This window comes from Chiloscyllium punctatum, chromosome 28, assembly GCF_047496795.1.
Source record: "Chiloscyllium punctatum isolate Juve2018m chromosome 28, sChiPun1.3, whole genome shotgun sequence".
In the NCBI taxonomy this organism is placed as follows: domain Eukaryota; kingdom Metazoa; phylum Chordata; class Chondrichthyes; order Orectolobiformes; family Hemiscylliidae; genus Chiloscyllium; species Chiloscyllium punctatum.
Window position 1 is genome coordinate 70,544,523 of NC_092766.1, and position 23,357 is coordinate 70,567,879.

A 23,357-nucleotide genomic window follows, 5' to 3' on the forward strand; every position below is an offset into this window, starting at 1 on the left:
CTGATTTGCAAACTGCTAAATGATGGCCACGACAAATAAGTATAAATCATTGACCTATATGAGAAAACAATGGAACTCATAGAAGCCATGGTTCATAAACTTGTAGAGGACACCAGAATTGGAGACTGTAAATAAGGTGATCTCAGTTTCCAGAAGGATCTTAATCCAATGCGTCTTTGGGCTTAATAACTTTACATGGAGTTAAATCTGGATAAATGGAAGGTATTGCGTTTTGCTACATCATATAAGAGAAGGGTTCATACAATTAGTGCTAGGGCGTTGCATAATGTTGTGGAAAACGGAGGCCAGGGATGCAGTTAAATATTTCTTTTTAGTTTTCTTCACATATAGACAGAATGGTTAATAAAAAGTTGTCATCCTGCCTGCGTTGCACAGTCCTTTGAGCGTAGGAGTTGGTACGTCATGTTGAATGGAATACGACATTGTGTGAGGCCTCTTCTGGAGTACTGTGTCCAGTTCTTGTCTTCCAGTAATAGCAAGGAAATTATTCAGCTGGAGTAGGTTTTGAAGACGTGTATCAGCATATTGGTAGTGGGGAAGGTTTGAGTTGCTACGAAAGGCTGGATAGGCTGAGAATATTTTCACACGAGAACTGGAGTTTGAAAGGCGACCTGATAGAAATTTATAAATTATTGAGAGTTCGAATAAAATTAACTTTAACTGTCTTTTCTCCAGCAGTGACACTTCAAGACGAGAGGGCAAATGTTTCAGGTGAAAACAGAGATATTTAAAATAAGACATGAGAGGCTGTTTTTAACAGAGGATGGTTTATGTGTGCAATTCACTTCCTGAAGCAGTGATGAATGAAAGTACATTTACAATATTTACAGGATATTTGGATCGATAAATGCATTGGAAAGTTACCGTGGGATTATAAAAAAGCTATTCATTTTTGCCTAGTCCATTATTTATTGCCCAGAGGGAAGTTCAGGATCAACCACGATATTATGGAGCTGGAGCCATATACCAGACCAGATAAGTATGGCAGTTTCCTTCCCTATCAGGCATTAGTGAATCAGATCTACAACAACTGATTCAACATCATCATTAGACTCTTCAACTCTAGGTATTTATTGAAATAAAATTCCAGCATCTGCCATGCCAGGATTTGAACCGGTGTCCATTGAAGTATATCTGCACATTCATATTAACAATGCAGTAATATTATTACAAGGGCATTATTAATCCTCAGCAATTACAGGAGTCTTCAGATGCGACTCGTTTAGTTTGGCATTATGTACAGTATGAGCTGGTAGGAGTGAAAGGCCTGTTTTCATGCTGCGTGAGTCTATGACTTTGACGCTATGACACCAGCAGCTGGTTGGGATTAACAGCAGCATTGAGAGTTTAATTGATCTCCTTCTGGGATATGTAATCTTGCTGGTTACTCTGGAGTTTTTATTGCTCATAAAACCCTTCCCACACACGGGACTGTTGAACAGACTGTCCCCAGTTTGACTGAGTAAACGAGTTTCTACTGCAACAGGTTATTGAATCCCGCATTGCACTGGTTTCTCTGTGATATCGGTGTCCTTGTATCTACCCAGGATGACGATTGGCTCAAATCATGCCCACGCAGACATAAGTCCCGTTGTGCATTTGTGAACGTGTTTTTATTCTTCCTGATATACCCATAGGGTGTGGATGTCGCTGGTCAAGACAGCATTTGTTGTTCATCCTGATTCGCTGCTGCTTCTCTGCACGATAGACATGGATTCGATCCCTGTCTTGTGTGACTGTGTGCAGTTTGCACATTCTCTCTTTGATTGTGTGAGTTCCCTCCCACAGTCTGAAGGTGTGCAGGTTCCAGGGATCAGCCATGGGAAATGAAGTGGAACGGAATAGGTATGGAGTGTGGGTCTGAAAAGGATGTGCTTCGGAGGAATGGTGTCGACTGGAATGGGCCGAATGTCCAGCCTACCGACAATGTCGGCATTCTCGGATTAAGGGTCAGCTATGTTGTTCTGCACCTGGAATCACACGTAGGCAGGATTGGGTAAAGATGGTAGCATAGTCTGCATAACGGTCATGCATGGATGGGATTGCAAGAAATTAAAGGCATGTTCTCTGTTCCTGAGGTCAGGCTTCCATTTCAGGTTTTATCCGTCGAAATTTAACATTACCACTTCCGTGTCTGAGTCCCCAAGGATGACTCATTTATTATATAATCATAACACAACCTTCTCCAGGTTGCAGTATTTACTGGGAAGAAGAAACTGATCCTGAGCTGATGCAAGCATAAGCAGCTGCTACTGCCAATGTCAAGAACACTGATCCAAATAGGAAAATGAAATTTCGAACATTGTCACCCCAAAGTTAAAGGTTCAACACGCTTTAGATACGCCAGTTGGTTGAGTCAACAACATGTACTGCTTATGGCAATAATATTATAAATGGGGGCAAGTATTCCCTTCCACCTCGTTTTTGACCAGGAGCAGTCCCAACCTCGGAAATACACCCGCCACTCTCCCGTCATTCCATCCCAACTTCCAATTGGATCTTCATGCCTGCTTCAGTCGAGAACTGGAATTAAGTGTGATTGTGTGGGCAAAGTGATGAAGTAGGCGATGTTAAACTATAATGCTATTGAGGCATAACCTGTACTGACCCATGAGTTTGGAGAGTTTCATAAATCCCAATCTCCAACACTCTCATTCATGGAACCTCCACAGACTCTGGGGACGTTAAAGTTAAAGACTCAGCCCATTCAGAGTTCCCACATGCCTGTCATTAAGTCCTGATATTGGATATTCTTCCTGACATTTCCTCTGCTACCATACTGGCTGCAGTTTACAAGCGTGGTCAGTGGAGTGCTGTAACCATTTAGTATTTTGTTTTCTGCGTTGTGGTTACCGCGACTTCGTACCAAATCCACTTCATAGTGGTCAGTTCTCTCAAAGTTTTACTTTTACTGAAATACGGTAAGAAATAGCTCATTTTTCCATGATAATGATCTCCGAGGTAATGATTTGTTTTCCATCGAATTTCGTTCTCTGATATTTCTGCGTTTCATGTATCAGCATTTAAGCCCAAAAGTTCTGGAAGATGTCTCTTCCTCCCACTCGCCCTAACTCTCTTTCCTGTCCCTCGTCCCATTTGACTGAGGCATTGCACAATCTAACACACGTTGATACCGTCCAGTCTGTGCCGTTGCACTCACTGTTGCTGGGTGACCATGCCTCAATCTTTTCATTGGCACCTTCAAATCATTCGATCCGTTTGGATATCGTGGCTGTGCAATCAGTTCTCTTTTAGCAGCTTTTACTGACATGGACCAGAGATTATTGGAGCTTGAGGCTCAATAAGTGGACACGGAGAATAATTGGGGATAAGAGTCTCTATTGGAAAAGGTCAGCCATGTCGGCTTTCTGCGATAGCCTACTGGTATTATAGCTGAATTGTTAACACAAAAGGCCAGGTCACGTTCTGGGGAGACGGGTTCGATTCTCACCACACCACGACGACGATAGAATATAAATGCAAGAAATACTTCCAATTAAGAATACGCTAAATCCGTTGTCCGAAAATCCCATCTGTTTCACTGAAGGCCTTGAGGGAAGGAATTTGCCGCCCTTAACTTCTCTGGACTCCATGTGACTCCAGACCGCTTGGTAATATATGCTGCAGAGTCGCACCGCATGCTGGTGCAGAATGTAACAAAAAGGTTCATTCGACTCTACCTAGACAATTGTCTGCAATTCACATAAGTCCAGGGGTGTGATCACACTGGGAAAGGTGCAAGAGAGATTCACTCGGATCATGTCTGGGCTGAAGAGATTCAGTCAGGAAGAGAGACAGGTAAGACTGGAGTTGTTTGTCACGGTGCAGGGGCATTTGTGAGAAGGCACAGTTCAGATATACAAAATAATTAGGGGTGTGGATAAGGTAGACTGAAAGTAACGTTTCCCATCGACGGAGAGATCGATCACAGGGTACGAGAAATTTAATGAGAAAGACAGAAAGGTTTAAGTAGATGTGTGAAAAGGCGTTATAGGCCGGCGGGTGTTGGAATTTGCAAAACTGTGTCTGTCAGGATCAGAGAGACAGGGACCCTTTTAACCTGAAGTAAGGCTATGGGCTAAACGATTCGAGTCGTTTAGCAGTTGTTTTTGACAAATGGAGATACAACGGGCTGAAGGGTCTCCTTTGAAACTGTTGTCCTTGGTAGTATAGTTGTTAGTGTCGCCGCATGTTATGCGGGAAATAGGAGCTCAATTCCTCGCTGGGGCAGCGCAAATGTTTTAAAACTGTCGCTACATTCCGAAGTGCGGGTTATTAATGCCTGTCCTTCCATTCGCCATGGGACATGTCACAGGAAGGACAGTGCTGTCTGAATCAGCGTGGGGACGGTCTGCAGCTCCCGCTGAGACAGAGTGTCAGTGAAAGTACAAACACGTGACTTCCACAACCTGCACCTTGTGTCTGTACTGGAATCTAAACCATTTAATAGAAAGAAGAAGGAAGCTGAAAAAGAAACTGGGTAAACCAATTCAGATGTGAGCGCAGAAACATTTTCCGCAGCATCATGAGGAAAACTGACAAACGGCTCTGAGAAAGAGTTTGTCTTTCAGAACTGTTAGTTCACAGAGGTGTTTTTGTTCCACTTAAGCCCTTAAGAAATTGAATAACAATTTAACTGAAAACTTGAAATTTTAGAACACACCAGGCGATGAGTCACGTGCTGGAAACTGTGTTTACAAGCCGGATGTTTGATGACTGATGATGATGCTGAATGGCTGAAGGGCCATTCGCCATGGTTTAAAAAACTCAACGAGTGTCATTTTCCAACTGAACCAATAAGGTAAAAACAAAGTTACCAAGAAAATTTGCAAGCATTGCATCTGTCTTCTTTGTTGCGAAAGTGTTGAAATTTAGCTGTCTCACTGCTATTTCCCAATGTTGATTTCCAGTCAGGGAAAAAATATTTTTTGTTCCTTATGAAAGTCGGAAATTGAACATGAATTCCTGACATTACAAAACAGCAAAGGTATCAGTGCTGTCAGAGTCAGTGAGAATTTCATATCGGAGATTAATTCAAATGGGAATAAAAGTTGAAAGCAGTTGCCTTTGCCTGCTCAGACTCAGTACTACAAAAATGATCATTACTGAAACATTCAGTTTTTTTCAAGGATTTAATAAGTTGAATGCACAAAGGTTGGATCTGTGACCAGAGTGCCTCGGATTGAAAGACTTGGAGATGCAGGTTTTGCACTGGGATGTGCAAATTTGAAAATCACACAACACCAGGTTATATTCCAACAGGCTAAATTGAAAATACTAGCTTTCGGACCGCTGCTCATTAATCAGGTGGTTGTGGAGTACACAGTTGTAAGACACAGAATTTATAGCACAAGTTTACAGTGTGATGTAACTGAAATTATACATTGAAAAATACCTTGATTGTTTGCTAAGTCTCTGATCTGTTAGAATGACCATGTTAGCTTCACTTCTTTCATATGTAAAGCGCAAAACTTTTTATTTTAAAGTTACATTCTCAGGTGAACTTTAACATAGACTTACATGGATTCATGCAGTTTTTGAGCAAATTACGATGTAACTCTGCAAGTGCAAATTCACTCCACAAACGTATATACGTGTGTGTGTGTGTATGTGTGTGTAGGAGGGTCTGTTTGTGTAGATAGGGTAATGGGATCACCTGTACATTGACATGAGCCCAAGGTCCCGGTTGAGGCCATCACCATGGGTACCGAAATTAGCTATCAGCCTCTGCTCAGGAACTTTCAGCTGCTGCTTGTTCCGAAGTCCGCCTTGGAGGATGGTCACCCGAAGGTCCGAGGTCGAATGTCCTGGACCACTGAAGTGCTCCCCAACTGCGAAGGGGCATACCTGCCTGTTGATTGATGTGCAGTCTCCATTCATCCGTTCTGTCGCCTCTGCTTGGTTTCACCAAAGCATCCTTGCCTGCAGCGTGTTGTTTTTTTTTAGATTAGCATCAGTCTAAACATATGGCACGGACACAGCACACAGGGACTAACACCTTCAACATATTGGGTGGGTTGACATTAATTGTTAAAGTTCACCTGAGAATGTAACTATTAAAGGAAAGTTTTGCGATTTACATAAGAAAGAAGTGAACCTAACATAGTCATTCGAACAGATGGAAGATTTAACAATGAAGTTATTTTTCAATGTAAAATTTCAGTTACGTCACACTGTAACTTTTGCAATAAACTCTGTATCTTACAACTGTGTAGTCCACAACCACCTGATGAAGGAGCAGCCCTCCAAATACTAATGCTTCCGATTAAACCTGTTGGACTATGACCTGGTGTTGTGCGATTTTTAACTTCTTGACTTATTAAATCAGGACTTCTTGTTCCTGAGGCAGAGAAAGCAGCTCTACCAGGAATCTGTTTAATGTCTTAGATTAGTCAAAACCCCAGCCCTTGAAAGAATGGAAAAGTGTCTTCCCTCTCTCTGCACAGTCGGACAGTTCATCATTCTCATCTGATTACACTTCGAAAGAGTTTCAAAAAACTGTCAAAACTGAGTCTCAGCGATTGAGTGGGTTGGTTTCTGAAAACGAAACGTACCTATGAGCAATGTGTGGGGCTTTTCCAGGATTGTCTTCTCTGACAGGACTGGGACATGACTGATGTTGTCTATGATATGGAATTGCCAGTGTTTGAGTTGGGTAGACAAAGTAAAAAAAATACACAACATCACGGCATAGTCCAGCAGGTTTGTTTGGAAACACTAGCTTTCGGAGAGCCACTCCTTCATCAGCTGGGTGTCTTTCTGCAGAAAATTGATGTGTGTGTCAACATGCACGATCTTTTGGAAGATCATCTGGACTTTAACCGACCGTTCGTGGTGTCGATGTTACCCATGACTTGGAGGTGTTGGTATTGGACTGGGGTGGACAAATTTATTAATCACACAAAGCCAGGTTAGAGTCCCACAGGTGACAACCACCTGATGAAGCAGCAGCGCATGGAACACTGGTGGTTTCAAATACACCTATTCGATACAATCTGGTGCTGTGTCATCTTTAACTCTGATTGTTCTTGGTAATGTTTAACTGATCGAAGACAGTGAAATCATTTTCGTTCGTAGAGATGAAAATTTCAAATATACTCCATCTCAGTGGAGCAAGAAAGATTAGTTTGGATGTGTGACGAATCTCCACAATGCGACTGCGCCAAGTAAAAGTCGAACCTACACCAACTGATAAGTAGCCAGCTATACGAATGGTTATACCACTGGCCAACTGCACAGCTGAGATTTTACACGCTGCAGCTCTGTGGTGTAAACAAGGACATGAGCAATAGCAGTAACATTCACAAGGTCAACAAAGAACAAAGAAAATCAACATCGTTGATTCACTTCAATTTGTCCTTAAAAAAACTACCATTCACAATCTGATCAGCCAATTCGTGAGGTCACTGCTGATCGAGAAAATTACAACTGACTTTGCTGCGTTTCCACCATAATTAGAGGTAAACGCCAGCCTAATCACAACATTTTATATTCCCATTAATTTTCAGCTTTATATTACGTTAATGACCTTTCCGTATTTGCAGAAAACTGAATAACATGAAATGAGTGAAAAAGTAACTCCGGTGATGTTATCCAATGCAGAGTCGACCAGAAAAGAAGTCAAAGACTTGAAACATCACTCCCATTTCTCTCTGTAGCAATGTATTTTCCTGAGTTGAACATTTGCAGGACTTGTCTTTAATATCTACAAAATTAATTATTTTCCCGGGACAGATTCTTCATAAATCAATTAACATCTGAGGTGTTGAAACCTATTATACTTCAGATTAAAATAGTTGAATATCCTTTCCCCAGCCTAATGTCCCAATATTCCCTCCTCTTCCATGTAAATGCAAGCTGCTCCAGGTTAGGTTGGAGATCCCGACCTGACGTTCCATTGCTCCTTGCTGCTACATGTCAATAGAAGCTGCTCTAGGTGACGTTGTAGCTCTCAGTCTTGTGTCCCAATGCTCCCTATCCCCATGTCAATAGAAGCGGTCCAGTTGAGGTTGTATATACCAGTCTGATGTCCCAATACTCCCTGCTGCTTCATGTCAATAAAAACTAGTCCAGGTGTGCTTGGAACTCCCAGACTGATGTCACAAAGCTCCCTGGTCTATGTCAGCAGACGCTGCTCCAGGTGAGGTGGGAGCTCTTATCTCTGGCAGCTCACACACCTCTACACTATCGTAGAAATACTGCCCACTGACCATTTCTACTACTGGAACCATTGGTGGAATACCCACATCATGAGAACCTAATCTTATTCTTAATCACCACCGAATCATTATTTCCAAAATACTTTCTTTCTTAAACGTTAGTTAGCATGTGCATACTGCAGTCAATCCGAAGTAAGATAATGGTGCTAATTGACGTATGTTCAATAAGAATTGCATCCTATTTTTCATGTTGAGTAACTGCTACTTAGCAAGGAAGATGTTTATAATGAAATCACACTTTTATTCCAGGTGAGGGAATGTGATTTGTATTATTTAAATTGAACTTGTTCACTGTGTGAAATTATCAAATAGATCTCAATTTCAAATTGCTAGTGTTGTCATCCACCTTGAAATGTGGTGCCTTCTTCTTTCCACCACACAGGTATTAGAATGAAACATCTGTTAATGACATGCGTATACAGACACTTGAAATCATTTTTAAGTTTATGCTGCATTAATCTGCGGTTATTGATACACAGGTTAGGTTCATTCCCTGCAGTTAACATGCTGACTTCTCCAGTTGTTCATAGTTCAATGTGATGCGTCCAGTGTGTGCATAACGAGAGGGACCTTGCTTACCACATCTTGCCTTTATCTGTATCTTATGTCCATCATTCATCAATGGCACGACCAAGGGGAAAGGGCGAGACCAATGTTTAAGTCTGTCTATGCCCATGCACGGCACCCACAACGGCAATTCTCGACTGTGCATTTGCAGCCAGTTCTCTGTGCCCCTACACACATCCCCTGTACTTTTTGAAATATCTCCAATATTTTGTGCTGTCTCACTGTGCTCTTCTCACCAAGATGATTCACTTCCAGCCAACCTGCTCCAGATTTCATCTGACAAAACACTCATGAAGAATTGCATTGCATAAACATGCACTTCGCATCTCTCGTTATTTCATTTTCCGGAATTTCTTTCATACGATAAAAGTTCACAGCAACTTGACTTGGAAAAGAGAAACCCGTACCTTTTCATTATCCCAATTAAATCCACATTTCAATGCAGTTTAGCCAAAAGGTTCAAATTATTCTTTGAGATTTTATAATGGCGTAATGCATAGAAACTGACCATTGGAGTTCCAATTTCAAAAAGTCAGCTGTGGTCATCCAAAAATGGCAACAAGAAAAACCGCCGATGACAGTGGGATTAGAACCCCCTAGGTTCTGGGTTGTGGGGAAGCGCACTCCCACTGTGATACTCTGCTCGCAATGATTTGAACAAAATTGAAGAAATGACTATGTAACAAGGTCTGTTGAATTCTGTGGCGATTTGAAGTCAACATGATGAAGAGCCCGTGACAGCAGAAGGTGTAAAATGTCTGTGAGGAATTGATTTCCAGACTGGAGGTGAGCGCATAGTGCTCAATGTCATTATTCGGAACACCTTACTTCCGTTCAGATGTTTTTGAGACGACCTTGTGTACAGAACTGACAATTTCAAAATCTGAATTAAGGCTAAACTGACAATTGAATTCAACAATGCAAAAACCTTGAGCTGTATTATTTTCCTGGGCTGTGCGACACCAAGTCACTGTATGATCTCAGTGAGCAAGTGTCAGAAGGAAAATTAGTGCAGTGCCAGAGCGTATACTGGGAGCAACAGTTGACACTTGGGGAAGTGCATTTCCCACAACAGGAACACTTCCCAAACAGCTGACTGTGGTGGAAAAATTCAGAGGGGTTTACACTTTGGAATTTGATGCCAGAGACACAATGGAGACCTGTCATTGAGTGTGTTTAAGATGAAGATTTTAAGATTTCTACATTTGAAAAACAAAATAAAAAGCTCATGGGTTAGTGAAGGCAAATGTTGAAGTTGTATATTTTAACAATCTACCCATCTTTGCAATAAGAAGCTGACCACTTGCCTCACTCGGGGTCAAAACCAATGGTGAAGATGATCGCGTAATCGCAGTTACCAGCCATGGAATCAGAAAAACTCGGTTTCCCAACCGTTAAGGTACAACCAGGAATGTGGAGGTAAGCATTAATGTCTTGCTCAAAGTGCTGCAGATGACCAGTGCATGATATCTCTGTGCCAGTATAGTGGGCTGTGCTGTGCCGAAGGTTTAGGTCTGAGCCTCACATAGAGCAGCTTCAATTTGTCGGCGGGTCGAGGGGTACGGATGGAAGGTGATATTGAGCAACGCCAAGTTTATGGGAAACTACCAGTTTTTGTGGATTGAATAACGACCTTTTCTGGATAATGACTCCTTGGTCAACAAACATACTGCAAATATTTAAAACGTGAAGAGACATGTGTGGAGAAAGAGCCGAAGGTGATTTTTCAGCAGATGGTGACGTTTCCCATGTGCACTGCGTTAAATTCCCGGAAAATTGATGTTGAGCTGGTTTCGTGTTATGCAGTTTGTTGCAAACTCGCAAAGGTCATTGTAATAATCAAAAAAAAGATTGGTCGCATCGGACCATCTGAATATTGTATTCAATTTTAGTCTGAGCATCTTTCAGATGAAATGGTGTGCTGTTGAAAAACACAAAAAAAGACAGAGTAAAGTTTTTGGTGGAGATAAGAAAGCATGAAATACACCTGACATCATGTGAATGTGGTCAAATCTTTAAAGTAGGTGTTGCGTCTCCAAGTGACGATTCAATTGCCACTCATTTGGATGTAACTTCTGTCTGCAGTTATCTTAGGACATCAGCCCCATTTTCAATGCTTCACCTTGAATAATACGCTGCACCTTTCAAGTCCATGAACTCAATCTTATTCAGTTGTGCGTGTTCGTGAAATGCCTTTGTGTCTGAAAAAAAAACAAATTCGAAATTAATCCACACCCACACTTTTCCTTTCTTTCAATGATAAATTCCCTCCTTGTATGTCAGTTCGTGCGTCTTTTAAAACACTCTGAGATCAGATATCTACGTTTTATTTCCGGAAATTCATCCAGGATTTCAATAACTTTGTGGAATGGAAGAAACTCTCATCCAATCTTTCCTTAATCATTCACTAGTGGTTTTGAATCCCTAACTGAATTGGTAGGTTCACTCGAAAGAGGGAGCTTCCCCGATTTAGTCACTTCAAACCTCACATTTTGTGAAAATCTCTTTTGTTTCCGTTTAAGCTTGCGCGTTTCTGGTGCAGCAATTCCACATCTCGTGAATAAACTCCTTCATTCTCTATCATACCGATGAAACCATTTATATCCTTGCTGATGATTTTAGGTCTCAGTAAACCCCGTCCCTGGGATTCCTAATATCTTGCTATCCAGGAAGCAGCGTTTGTGCCCTTTATAAACTCTTCACATGTCTTTGGTGGAGAACGAGGTCAAGGATTACACTGAGGGTGACCGATTTCACAGTTACGCGATTAACTCTTTGCTTTTTAAATATGATTACACTAAATCTCCATGACCTGAGTGAGTCTCAGATATTTCTAAAGGTAACTGAAGTTCAAATACATCATAGTACGACTATAGATATTCAATTGCGGACTAGTTCTGGACAGTAAATATCATTGCCAAAGGCCACCATAGATCTGAATTCAATACTTTTCACACAGTAATTATCGTAGCTATTGTGTATCGTATTTCTGTGTTCTTGCCCACTTTGTCCATCACTACATGTGTCCTTGTATTGAGTTCTACTGAATGATTAATTTGTGAATGGAGACTTTCCCTTCACCTCTTATTCGAAACTCCATGGATCATTGAATAATTGTACTCATATGCTTGCAGAGGACAGTCCTGCCATTACAGGGATGAATCAGTGAATTTTCCCCCGTATCCTCGAAGGCAAGGATTTCCTTCTACAGTTTAGGAGATCATTACAGCACTGAATACCATGTGTGCGTTCATTAAAACTAAAACAGTTGCAGAAAGACTAAGATTTTCAGACTAAGATTTTGCAATCTGCTTGCATTGCTTGTACCAAAAGTTACATTCCACATTGTGCTATGTTTGTGAATGATAGCATTTTCTGAACCTTCAGCAATGATATTTAAATTTTGTCAGAACACTATCATTCACTGTTCTCTCTTTCCCTTCCGGTTCCCCATTTAATATCCTGTATTCTCTCAGTTTATCTTACTTTTTTAACAAATCAAACATTCTCGCTCCTAATTACCAATCCGAGAGAGTGCCATAAATTTGTCAATTTATATGCAAAGCAGATGTAGGGCGCGGTGACCAAGTGGAAAGGCATTGGTCACATGAACTAAGTAGCAGTCGCGGGGTGGTGGTGTTTATCCCATCCCCGCCGACTGAGCTGTCTCCATTGGTAGATTATCACACATTAACAGTGAAGATCTTTTAATGTCATCCTCGAAGGTACATGCTACAAAAAGCTGAAGACTGCGGGAAAGTGATGTGGTCAGCGCTAACACAGAGGCCTAGGGGAAACTGGTGGATCCATAAACCAGAAATTAATGGATTAAAAGATTATTCTTTTTCGAAGAATCCGATTGAGACCATCATCTAAACACCTCCTGGGGAGAAAATGGACGTGGGTGAGCGGACATTCTCAACTGGTTCCAGCATTTACACTCTTGGTCCGTGTGACAACAAAAGGAGAAACCTGGAATTGTTTCTCTTGCTTCTGAAAAACCGGTTCGTAAATTTTGAAGAGTTTTGATATTTCTTCCTGGTGTTCATGAAATGAGCAAGAGCAGAGGAGGGTTCCCTGAGTATGGTCTGGCTTCTGGGTTATGGGCCCAGGGCCGTCCACTATGATATTCTGCTCACATGATCTGAAAACACACAAATAAATGACTCAGTGACAAGATCTGCTGAATCGGATTCGGTGAAGAACAGAAGTCGGTTGAATGAAAAGAGCCATAAGAGTGGGAATGTAGCAAATTATTTTCCAGACTCGAGGAGAGTGCATCGTGCTGTTTCCAGGGGTCAATATCTGTACAAGTACACTGAATCAGCCTTGGGTGTTATTGTACTGCATCTTTTGTATAATGGTGCAAAAGCACGAAGTTTTGTACAGGGGGACAACTTCAAAATCCTCAATGAGGCAAAACACACAAATGTGGTAAACAAAAGAGTAACCACACAAACTGGTGTTACATCACGTGGTAAGCTTTCCTGCTCATATTTCGCTCAAAATCGCATTCCTGAGTATCAGATTCGAACAGTGAATGGTGTATGTCAATACAAACTGCTCTGATTTCACAACTTCAGCATTTCACACGCCCCATTATGTACGTCTGCCAATTGTAATTGATCACTCATTGTGTTACTTCTACACACGTAAAGAAGAAATTACTTTAAGAACAACAGCCATGTATGTGACTGGGATTTGACACCTGCGACTCCACTTTCAAGGAGCTAAGAACCTGGACCTTACCATTAAGTGTATCAGTCCTGCTAAGGTTTGCTTTCTCAAAATGCAGCACCTCGCATTAATCTGAATTAAACTCCATCACTTTTCTTTAATCATGATTAGTTAGCTTATCAGAATGCCCAACTGTGTTAGTTAGAATTACCTAACTCAAGCTATACAATAAACGAATTGTGTTAGTTCCCGTTGTTGTTCTACTTCTGTCACAATGTATTTTACCTAATTCTACTTAATATTATTCCACTGTCACTATTAGGTATTCTACTGCCACCTGTGCTACAATGATCTTCCATCCCAGACTAACCTGCCATGATTAGATATTCAGCTACCCCATCTGTCACAATGTTTTCCTGTCCAAAGCGACTCAACTAACCGCTGCTTATGTATATAATGTCATATCCTGCTACAAGCGTCTCAAGCAGGCTGACTCTACTATCAATTAATTATTTAAAGTCATGCCCTTCCTATTTATTGTCACGACTTGTCCCAACCTACCATGATGATATTTAGTAGGGAGTCTGACTTGACTAATTGTTATTATCTCAGCCTGCCATAGTAACCTTTCAGCCTCAGTCTGACTCTGCTAATTGGTGTAGGAGCATTCCACTATTCTTATCCCATCCTGCCACAGCGGCCCCATCTGCCCCAGTGACCTTTTGACGCGTGTAGCATTCCGCAGACCCCTTGTAACAGATCGCCAGTAGTTTCCGTGTCTTTACCCTTCCCATGCTTTCATGCTCTGTATTTTCTGTGCGGTGTTCGGATCTTTCATCAGACATCTGTTTATCTTCACCCCATTTTCCAGTACTGGTCCTTATCCATGTGTGCTTTAGCTTCTCAAGTATTCAGCTAAATACTCCTGAAATGTTTTCATGACTCAAAGCTTTACCACACGTTCAAACAGTGAGTTCCAATTATACAATACTCTCAGAGTGAAAACGTTCTTCCGATATCTCCTCTGAGCACCCTCTCCCTTGCGTTTAATGGAGATCCCTGGTTGTTAAGTCTTCCCATAAGAAGTTTGTTCATATCACACATACCGATCCCCTTAATGTGCACTTTAATCACTTCCTCACTCAGCCTTCTCCGCTCCAAGATAAAGAGCCTGAGCAGAGCTCGTCTACCTTCGCCATGGCGATAGTGTCGTGCTGGAAAAGTATAGCAGGTCAGGCAGAATCCGAGGAGCAGGAGAATCGACGTTTCTGACATAAGTCTTTAATCAGGAATGAGTTTTGTGGGTGGGGACTGAGAGATAAATGGGAGGGGGTTGGGGTTGGATGCAAGGTAGCTGGGAAAGCGAATGGTGGATGGAGCCGGGGAGAAGGTGATAAGTCAGAGGGCGAGAGATGAATTGGCAGACTAGTGAACAAAGAAGAACAAAGAACACAGAAAATTTACAGCCCAGGAACAGGCCCTTCGGACGTCGAAGGCTGAGCTGATCCAAATCCACTGTCTAAACCTATCACCCAATTGCTAAGCATCTGTATCCTTCTGCATCCCACTTACTCGTGCATCTGTGCAGACGCACATGAAATGAATCTACTGTGATTGCCTCTACTACCTCTTCTGGCAACTCGTTCGAGGCACCTACCATCCTCAGTGTAAAATGCTTCCAACGTCTATCTCTCTTAAACTTTTCACCTTTCACCTAGAATGCGAGACCTCTCAGTATTGAATCCCTCACCTTGGGAAAAAGCTTACCTCTATCCACCCTGACTCTCCCCTTCATGATTCTGTAGACGTCGATCAAGTCCCCCTCAATCTCTTTTTTTTAATGAAAACCAACGTAACCAACTCAACCTCTCTTCTGAGCTAGCATCTTCCATACCAGGGCAACATCCTCATAAACCTTCTCTGCACCCTCTCCTATACGTCCATATCGTTTTGGTAATTTGGTGACAAGAACTGTACACAGCACTCTAAATGCGGATGAACCAAAATCTTGTATTTTTGAGCATGACCTGTCAGCTCTTACAATCAATGCCCCGTCCGGTGAAAGCATGCATGCCAGTTGCCTTCTTATCCACTCGATCCAGCTGTGCAGCCACCTTCAGGGTACAAAGAACCTGAACTCCCAGATCTCTCTGCTCATAAACTTTACCCAAGGGTCTTCCGTTTACAGTATGCTTGTCTCTAGAATTAGACTTCCCAAAATGCATCACCTCACATTTGCCTGGATTCAACTCCATCTGCCACTTCTCCACTCAACTCTCCTGTCTATCTCTATTCTCCTTCAGTCTTTGACAGTCCCTATGCGTTCTGCTACTCCACCAATCCATGTGTCATCTGCAAATGCAATGGCGATATTTGGACGAGCAACCCTTGAAGACTGGAGCATTGCAACTGCTGGTAATTAAATTCAATGAATAAAATCTGGAATATAAACCCGCTCAGAGGAAGAGTAACAAAAACTTTTAATTTGCTGAAAACCCATTCATTTGTGTTCCTTCAAAAGGGAAATCTGCCTTCCTTAAAGACACCTGCCAACATATAACTCCAGACCCACAATACTACAGTTCACCCCTAAATTCCCTCTGACTCAGTTCAAGGAGAGTTAAGGATGAATAACAACTGCTGTTCAGTCTATGATGGCCACACTCCTGGGTAGAATAAGGAAGGATAAAAAAGATACACGGATGACGGAGACAATTAGGAGTCGTCTCAGCATGGTCTCAAATTCAGCTGATTATCCGCACGAAATAGACACAAGGATACCCACGCCTCCATGAAGTCAGGTCCATGGGGGTGGGGTCTGTAGGAAGGGATTCAATTACCCGCTGAAATGTAAACTCACTTCCTCAGTCACAATGTGGGCAGTTCATTCACCATTCCCACATGTGATAAAGAATCTTTCAGGAGACCAACGTGCAGAATTGCCATCAGGATTACAAATGGTAGCAAGAGTACGATTCTGCTGCTATTGCAGGTGTTCATCCCATCCAGCAATGAACTGGATGGCTGATTCCAGTGGAGTACCACTGTTTCCTGATGTAGATCAATAATTCAAACTTAGTTGTAGGAGTCATGTTTAGAAGTTTACACACGATGCAACAGTTATTCGTGTAGGTGACTGTGATGAATAATACCAGGGAGGCAGGGATGTATCAATCAGGTGGAAAGGAAAAAACGGAGAATAGAATTGAATCCAGACCAGTAAGTGGTAATGAATTTGTGGAGTGGAAACAATAACAGTGAGGATTCTGAGTGGTGAACAGGAACAAAGATCTTGGAGTAGATATTCACTGATCTCTGAAGATTGTTGGACAGGGAGATCAGTTGTACGAGAGGTTCTTTGTTGACCACAGTCTGAGAATGATATTCGATCTTTAGCAACCACCAGTTTAGGAAACACCAAAAGGAATGAGCACAAGTCTGGTCAATGCAATAATTAACATATTTTATAATTGTAATATAAAAGGCGGAGGGCTCAAGTATAACTCTTTGCCCATCAAGACCGCTTCACCACTCAATGAATTTACCACTGCTTCCTCTCCAAGTCATGCTGGTACGTGCCTTGGAGGGTAATTCATAAATGGTGACGTTACAGTGCATCTTCAACCTTGTCCTTATAGTTGGTACAGTCTTTGAGCTTTGAAGGTTCTGTCAACAAAGCCTGGTTGACTTTCTTCAGTGAATCTTCTCGGTGGCGTACTCTGCTGCAATTGTGCCTCAGCAGTTAAGGGAATAAATATTCAGGCGTTTTCCAATGTACAGTTAAGTGACTGTATTGTCGTGAAGGGTGTCCTGGTCCTTCAGTGATATTGCAGCAGCACTCACCGACGCACATGGAGAGAGTCCTGTTAAACATTTAACGTGTGAGTTGCGGACGATGTAGGCTTCACGGAAACAAGAGTTGAGTTAATAATCAAACAAAAACGACCGACAGACATGTTTTGTCATCAATTCTTTTATATGGGTGGTCAGGTTCCAATTCTCCTATATACTAGCTCTCAGGACGATTACACGTAGGAATTCAGTTACAATGAAGCCATTGAATGTCAATCGAATATGATTAGATTTTCATTTGTCAGAGTTATCATTGCTGTATTTGGTCCTTCTGTGGATCAATCAGATTACAATCGCTTTCTGATTTCAATTCCAATTCCCATCTGCACTGATATTTCAACCCGTTTCCTCACATAAATGTCTCCACATGCCTTCATTATATGTAAGGACGCTGCAGAGGACAGCACAGATTTACGAGGATGTTGCCAACTCTGTATAAAATGGAGCTTCGTGAAATGACTGGTTAGTCTGCGATTATTCTCCTCGAAACAAAGGAGGTGGAGGGGAGCTCTATAATCACATAATAACATTTATAAACGTTCAATATTCGTGGAATCTTGACAGGGTAGATTAGGGCGGGTGGTTTGCCTTAGGCTATGAGGAGAGCACCAGAGGACATAATCTCAGAATTACATATTGCCCATTTAATTCAGAATTGAAGAGTACTTTCTTTGCTCAGGGGCCAAACAATCTGTGCCATCTGTGCTGTTGGATATTTCCAAACTGTGCTAGATAGTTAATCAGAAAGATGATGAAAATTTGTCGAGTTAAGTGAGCAGAAAGGAGTTACAGATTACTGGGGCGGCACGGTGGTTCAATGGTTAGCACTGCTGCCTCACAGCACCAGGGTCCCAGGTTTAACTCTAGCCTCGGGCAGCTGTCACTGTGGAGTTTGAACATCATTCCCGCGTTTCCGTGGGTTTCCTCCCACAGTCCAAAGGTGCGCGTTCATGCGAATTGGCCGTGTTAAATTGCCCGGAGTCAGATGGGAATGGGTCTGGGTGGGTTACTCTTCGCAGGGTTGGTGTGGACCTGTTGGGCCGAAGGGCCTGTTTCCATGCTGTAGAGAATCTAATCTAGATCAATCATGAGTTCGTTGAATGGTGGGGCAGACTCCATGGGCTGAATGGCAAGCTTCCATTTGTTTAACATTTGGTCGAAAGCCTTATTTTATTCATAAGTTCAGAATTGTGGGGGGATGGGATGAAGTGATAGAAAAGGTTTATTAAACAGATGAGACATATCAGAAACAAGATTCATAAACTCAGGAAGACGAAATGTGCTGTGACGTGGGGACAACAAATGACACTGGGCACAGCACAGGTGGCTGTTTACAGAAGCTGTGAATGCTGAAGAAAGTTGGTAGACCTTAGACAGTTGGCAAGTCAATGATCACGCTGGATGATGGGTCGTTGTATGATTCACACACAGCAGAAATTGGTGAAAGAATGAAAGGTTCGTTTCAGTGGAGAAGTTTTCTGCGATTCCAATTCCGAGTGACTGTTTGAAATACTGATCAGATATTTGTGTGAAGTGTCAGGTTAAAATACTCATGAACAACCCCACTGGATAAACTTGTGCTCCCGTTCTCTTGTTATTTGTTTCTCTTTCTTTCAATGCAAATTCATAGAAAGACAAGATGGAATGTGGGGCAGAAAGAAAAATGCGTTCCTTCTCATTACACGAATTTAATAGAATGACTGCTCTCACTCTTCATTTCGACTTTAATGTGGTGTCGATTATTCCTGAATCTCCCGTGCAGTGAAGGGCAAGAACAAGATTCTCGATCCACTGTATACCAGAGGTGTGAGATGCAAAGAAAATCTGCTGGAGCGGTTTGTGAAGTTAGCAACCAGAGTATGACTCGAACTCGTGAATGTGGAGCACAGCCATGTTCGTCACAATGAATAGCTGTCATTGATACATTCTGATCAGAACTGTGTCAGGATGAATCAGAGAACAAGAATTTTCCGTCATATTCACACCTACATTTGATGCATAATTTCTTCAGTCACTTTCTCTCTCACGTGAAGAAGGAGCCATGGAGAGTGAAATAAAGGCGATGTTGTTGCTCAATGGCCTTTCTCATATGGCTGAACCTGAATTGGATTCAATCGCTAGAAACGCTGTTTTGTTCGTTTCATTTTAACTTTGCTGCAACCTCACAATGCTCATTGTAATAATCGGAAGGGAATTAGATTTATCTCATTGGAACGATTGATGTTGTATTCAAACTTGCTCCGACTTTATTTCAGCTTAAGGAAAATACTGCTTAGAAAATCAGAGTGTTAAAATGCAAAAGAAAACCCACCAGTTTTGTTGCTTGTTGCTTTGGCAGATTTCACCGAGTATAAAATGGACCAAACATCATTGTGTTTGTCCTCACAACTTTAACGCATGTGATTAAAGCAGGACGTCGATCTCAACTGGTCACTTCTTATTCATTGTGTAATATCATCCCTTCACAATATTAAAAATCCACTCAGTTCCATTTACAATGCTTCAGGTAGAATATTATGCCAAATCTTTGAAAATCCAGAGTTTTTGGAACCGAATCTTATTCAGCTGCACACGTTCACAAAATCTCTTTACATTTAAAGTCAACCCACTTAGACATTGTTTCCCCGAAACTTCTGACCGACTACACCCCACCCCTACACCTTTACCGAGACACACGCTGACGCCCTCTTGTGAAATTTATTCCTTGTATGTCAACAAATGTGCCTTTCCAAATATTTTGGAAAACAGATTCTCGGAGTGACAGCGATTCTGCTCTCTTCTTTGTCCTTCAAAGGTTTTATCAAAGGGTTTGAATGTCTCACGTCTCGATGTTTACTCACTTGAAATAGGGAATTTTCCACCTACTTACTCTGTCCAAACTTTTCATAACATGAAAACCCCCGATTAGGTCTTTCTTGGTTCAGGGATAACTGTTCTAAATTTTCGAAGACAACAAGTGAATAAAATCTCATCCTCAGTACACCCCGTCAGCATCGACTCTAGTGGCTTCATCCCCAGTAAACACCGTCATTACCCTCTCTGATAGAATCACAGAATCCTACAGTGCAGAAAGGGCATTTCAGTCAATCGAGCCGGTGTCGACTCTCTGAAAAGCATCTCACCAAGACCTAGTTCTCCTCCCTATTCCCGTATATTTCACCTGAAGAAGGGGCAACCCTCCCCATTATGATGTCAAATAAACCTGTGGGACTATAACCTGGCGTCCTGTGACTTCTGACCTTGTCCCCGCTTTACTTAGTTCACTTAATTTACTGAAATCATTCCCTGGATACGACAGGGCAATTTAACTTGACCAATCAACATAGCCCTCAGACCGAACACAGTGCGAATTCTGAGCCAATGTTCCATTATAGTGAGCAAAACCTGAATCATTTTTAATGGTTTTATACACTGGTAACTCAGCCACATCAAAGCAAATCAACCCAAATTCAACACTTCAATCCGGAACAAGTCTGCCAAATGTTTTTTTTTCTTTCCAACACTGTAACAAGGTGCAGTTTGCAGAAGTGACATGTTTGCACTTTCACTGACACTCTGCCTCCCTGAGAGCTGCAGCCCTTTCCCACACTGATTCAGGCAGCACTGTCCTTCCTGTGACATGCCCCACCGAGAATGGAAGGACAGGTAGCAATACCCGCTCTTGGGAATGGAGCGACAGTTTTAAAATATTTACACTGGACCCAGCGGAGAATTGAGTCCTGTGACAGACGGGGACACGAACAACTATACTATCGAGACCAAGAGTCTCAAAGGAGGCCCTTCAACCAATTGTGGCGACACTTGTCAAAAACAACTTCCTAATGAACTGAATCCCATTTCACAATGTTTATCCCACAGCCTTATATGTCATGGCATCACAAGTTCACATCTGAATGTTTATTCAGGTTCTAAGGGTTTCTCCAATTCTGAACAATGCAGACAGTGTTTTCCAAATTCTAACCACCCACTGGCTTATAAAGCACTTTTGCACATCTTCTCAAACCATTCTGACTTTCTTCTTAAATCTCTGCCCCCTGCTAATCCTCCATTAATGGGAAATTCGTTCAGTCAACCCTGTCCACACCCTAACCCAATCATGTCTCCTCTACATCTCCTTTACACTGCGACAAACACTCCACTCTGTCCTGTCTTTCTTCACAACTGAAACTCTTCATCCCAAACAATGTCCCGGTAAATATCTCCTACGATTTTCTCAGTGTGATCACATCCCTGTGACTTGCAAAACTGCAATCAACACTCTTGCTTGAGCCTAATGAGCATTTGTTTTAAAATTTCTGGATTAGTATGAGGGCGATTCTGGCTAAGCCGAATTTATTACCCATTCTGAATTGCTCAGAGGGAAATTGAGACTCAACCATATTGTTCTGAGTCTGAAGTCACATGCAGGCCAGACCAAGTCAGGACAGCAGATTCCTTCCTGAAATGACATCAGTGAACCAAATGGTTTTTTATTCAACAATTGTCAATGGATCTATCGTAATCATTCGATTCTTCATTGCAGATATTTGCTGAATCCAAATTTTACAATCTGGCATGGTGGGATTCTAGCCCGAGTACCCAGACTATTACCTCGGTCTCTGGATTATCAGTCCGATGAAAATACCACAAGACCAACACAGACAACCACAAAAGCTGATCTTTTCCAAAAAAATGTCTTTTCACCAAAACTGCCCTGGGTATTTTCCATGAGCCTGACCCTCCAATTGTCTCTGTTCTATATCAGTAAAAGCTGCTACATGGGGATTGATTTCGCAACCGCGGTATCCAAATGGATCGATTTGTTTGAAGGCCCCGTTGATGGGATTGGGGCACGTTCACCCAACAACAGTAACCGCAGCAGCAACACAGACAGAACAGTATAAATGTGAAAGAGAGTGATAGATTGGGCATTGCCTCAGAGAAATGGGGGGAGGGACGGAAAGGAGGTTTAATGATCGTGGGAAGAAGAGAAATCTCCGACAACGAGTGTGTTTCAATCCTGATATATGACACGCAGAGATGTAAGAGAGCGGAATTTGAAGGTAAAATAATTAATTTCTTAGCATGTGTTACAAAAAGGACAACGGAGAGAACACTTAGTGCCGTGATTTGGTTTCAAATCGAGTTTGATGTGGTCACAATGCAAAATACCGACAACCACGAATACAGTAACCACAGAACAGGATGTTTGCAAGCAGCAATAAGTATACTAGCAGAGGAAATGTTCGGAAGAACAGCACATGTACAATATCAGTACTCAGCGAACAGTGACAGACATTTGGGAACTGACAATGAGCTGAATCTTTCATATCGATGTCCTCAGAGGCTGTAGAGATCACTTGAATAAGAACGTTGAAAGATGAGATTGATCGATTTCGACAAAACATCAAAGACTCGGGGGTCAGGACAGGATATTGTTGAAATGTATGCTTCAATAGCATTTTAGCTTAACATCGGCACAGCCGCCCAGATCCAACCGGAAATAGGGATGGGAATCAGTGCGCAGAGTTACCAGTGATGCAATAGGTGAGCGTGTGATGGTACAGAGGCTCAAGAAATTCCTTGGTTGAATGTGCTCCTGCTCAAAGGAATGGTTATCCCCGTTTATACTATCATAGCGATTTCCGGTGCATCTTTCTAAGACAGCTGAGTGGCACAAGTGGAGCGTGTTGAGCCCTTAACTTTGCACTGGTGGGTTTAAAAGATGATTTTGCTGTTTGGATCTGTGTTTCCGACACTGGTGGTGGCAGCTACATTTGCTCGCATCAGCTCAGTATCAATTTCTTCCACACAGTCAAGACTTCAACCAGGAGAACTTGGTGTTGGGATGATATTTTAAACTAGTCATCCTTGGGGGTTGGGACACGGAAACGGTGATGTTTACGTTCGACAAATAAAACTTGAAATACAAGCCTGACCTCAGGAACAAGATCATGACGTTAAGCCATACTCTTTATGTTGTACCAAAATGCAATACCTTCCATTTATCCAGATTGAACTCCATGTTACATTTTTCAGTAC